The sequence below is a fragment of the Procambarus clarkii genome, unplaced genomic scaffold (genome assembly GCF_040958095.1).
Source record: "Procambarus clarkii isolate CNS0578487 unplaced genomic scaffold, FALCON_Pclarkii_2.0 HiC_scaffold_261, whole genome shotgun sequence".
Classification (NCBI taxonomy): Eukaryota; Metazoa; Arthropoda; class Malacostraca; order Decapoda; family Cambaridae; genus Procambarus; species Procambarus clarkii.
The window spans coordinates 193,071-196,018 of record NW_027189294.1 but is presented as its reverse complement, the minus strand read 5'-3'; the positions used below and the strand labels follow the sequence as shown (position 1 = coordinate 196,018).

Sequence of the window (2,948 nt, the reverse complement as noted above, 5' to 3'; positions counted from 1 at the left end):
TGTACAAATGTCAAGCAAAGTGATTCATATCCAGATCTTTAGGCCCCGATTTGGCAAAGAATTTGCCAGTCACAATACCTTGGTAGTAACGATACAGGTACAATAAGGCCAGTGGGCATAGAGCTAGACCTCACTTCCCTGTAGACACTGATGGGTAAGTACATTGCTGCTATCCTTGATATCCTCGTGTTGTGTTGTCTATGTAATTCAATAGTGTTATCCAATTGGTCCTCGTGTCCACTAATGTGATCTTTGCAGTTCATTGGTTCTATAATTGTGTTCATCGGTGTTACGGCCTCACTAACCGGATTCTTTTAATTTAAAAAAAAATGCTTGACCCACATATCACAGTAACAAGGTTATCGTGAATAACCGAATTCAATTACTGGCTCACTATAGCCCATGCTACATGGACATTATGTTCACAGTAACAATCTAAAACAACAAGTGCTAAATATGAAGAAGTGGTTTCGATTTAAAATGTATATATTGGATCAACTTATGGATAATGTATAAAGTTTACACCTATTCATTATAACGCTATTAATGGTATGTAAAACAAAACCTTTTTAATATATCTTTATTGATTATTTACATAGCTTTTCTATTTTCTAATAAAAATTTATATCATTTGATTTATGCACATATAAAGAGTCAATATCGTTTAGTAAAGCAAAATCTCCAACCGTCTGCATTTCTTCTATTATGTCCATTAATAAGGGCTGTAGAAGACCTTCCGGCTTCTGTATGGTGGTCTCATTGGTCGATATCCAGAATAAAAGTTTCGTGGCCCACGGTCAAAAGCCCCTATGACACGTGGAGGTCGATTGCTGGTGGTAATACCTGGCCGGTTTGAGCGCTTAGGCCTTACCTTAAGTTGCCGGCCTCTGAAGAGTGAGTCATCCAGTGCCATGGCCACCTCAACTGAGTCTTTTTCTGCAAACTCCATATATGCGAAGCCCTTTGGGTGGCCATTATATTTATTTGTAAGTATAGTAACTTTGTTCACGAAACCACATCCCAGAAAGTGTTGACCAAGTTCTTCTCCTGTCGCCCCATAGTCAACATTACCCACATATATGGAACGACCATCCACTTCTATCTTTTCTTTAGTAGACATATTGAATGGTAATGTTGCTCCTGCAGCGCCTGGAGGTTTATCCAAAGTCACTTGTTTTTTCACCTTTGTTTGACTTTGACGAATTGCCTTCAGAACTTCTTCCATTTTACTGACATAAGCTTTAATTTCCACCAGCTTTGTTTCAATTGACGTGTCCTCGTCTCTGCTACATTCAGAGCTCTCGTCATCGTCGTCGCTACAATCAACGTCATCATAAATCAGTTCTTCTTCTTCCATTGTCACAGTAAATAGAGTTGACTGGGATATAACAAGGAATAGTGACCAATAGTTGATGAGAGGTTGGAGAATAAATAAAATTTGGGATCGCGTCGTGATAATATGAGGCTGTAATGAGCAGTCCGGCCGGTGGTACGTCTAGGTTGTGGCAGACCCAAGGTGTTGCCTCTGGCTGAGGTGTGTTGTGAATGGTCACATGCAGAGTCAGAAGGCCTTATATTCTCATACACCTGACGTGGTTTTAACGGCCACTTCTTGTGTATTTGTCGACGAGTGTAAAACCGGCGGACGTCTTTTAAAAAATAAGAATCAAGGAAATTGCAGAAGGCCTATTGACCCATACGAGGCAGCTCCTGTTTATATTCACCCAATCCCATTCATATATATTTCCAACCTACGCTTGAAATCATCAAGAGAACCTATTTATATTATGTTACGCGGAAATTGGTTCCACAAAGCAACAACCCTGTTACCGGACCACTATTAACCCAGGTCTTTCCTAAATCTAAACATAACCAATTTATACCGATTGTTTCGTGTACTGTCTGGTCCATACGAGGCAGCTGCTATTAGCCCATACGAGGCAGCTGCTATTGCGCCCATACGAGGCAGCTGCTATTGGCCCATACGAGGCAGCTGCTATTTATAACCACCCAATCCCACTCATATACATGTCCATTGAAACATGTCCAGAGCCGAAACCCCCACCAAAACGAATACCAGCTCCCATGCCCACTAAAACCGCGTGGGGTCTACCCATTCAAGAAGAGGGGGCACACGGCCCTTCACCATCGGCCATGGTGAAGGGTGAGAAGATAGTACAGGACAAAAAGAAAGATGGAGGACACAAGAATCATGTTCAAAGCAGTCGGCCTCCCATTTCATCCAGCAAGCACACTGGGGCCAATAGGAGTAGCAATTCCAGTGTCAAAGTTACCACCGAGAAGGGTCTAAAAGCTACTAGGCCCCAAACCTGCACAACATTAAATAGTGCTCCCACTGAACTGAACGCTCTCTGGCCAATGCTCAAAACTTTGGTCACTGAGTTGATCGAAAGTCTGCTGTCTTCACATGGAATCAAGCAAACCACAGAGACTCGAAGACAATTGAGCACAAGCTCAAAAAATTCGAAGATGTAATATCCACACCGTCAAGACAGCAGGGCAGGAGACACCCCCATATCAAACAGATAGAGTCCAGCTCGTCGGAAAACGACATTGATGAGTCAATTTCAGGTCCACTAAGAACCTATACACCAATTGCAACTTCCATGGCGTGTTCATCAGACTCCATGGATACCACGGAATTATCAGCAAATTCCAAGAACTTAGAGGTCTAAAGATCCTGCAATGGAATGCGCAAGGACTGCGCACTAAATTGCAACACTTGCAATGCATAGCAGCAACCAAGGACATAGACATCCTGATACTACAGGAGAGCTTGCTTCGAGCCGGATTAGAACCTAAAATCTCAGGCTATCGAGGCTTCTTCCTTCCATGGATCAATGGGCAATCCAGGGGATGTGCAATCTATGTAAAATGTGACCTGATCTCCAAATCCATAACCAGCACACCCAATTGTGGAGCAGGGA

At 42.6% G+C, this 2,948-nt stretch overlaps 1 pseudogene; it reads right to left on the bottom strand.

Moving 5' to 3' along the window:
• Positions 1 to 712: 712 nt before the first annotated feature.
• On the bottom strand, positions 713 to 1,357 carry LOC138361211 (polyadenylate-binding protein 2 pseudogene; annotated as a pseudogene).
• Between the last annotated feature and the right edge of the window lie 1,591 nt (positions 1,358 to 2,948).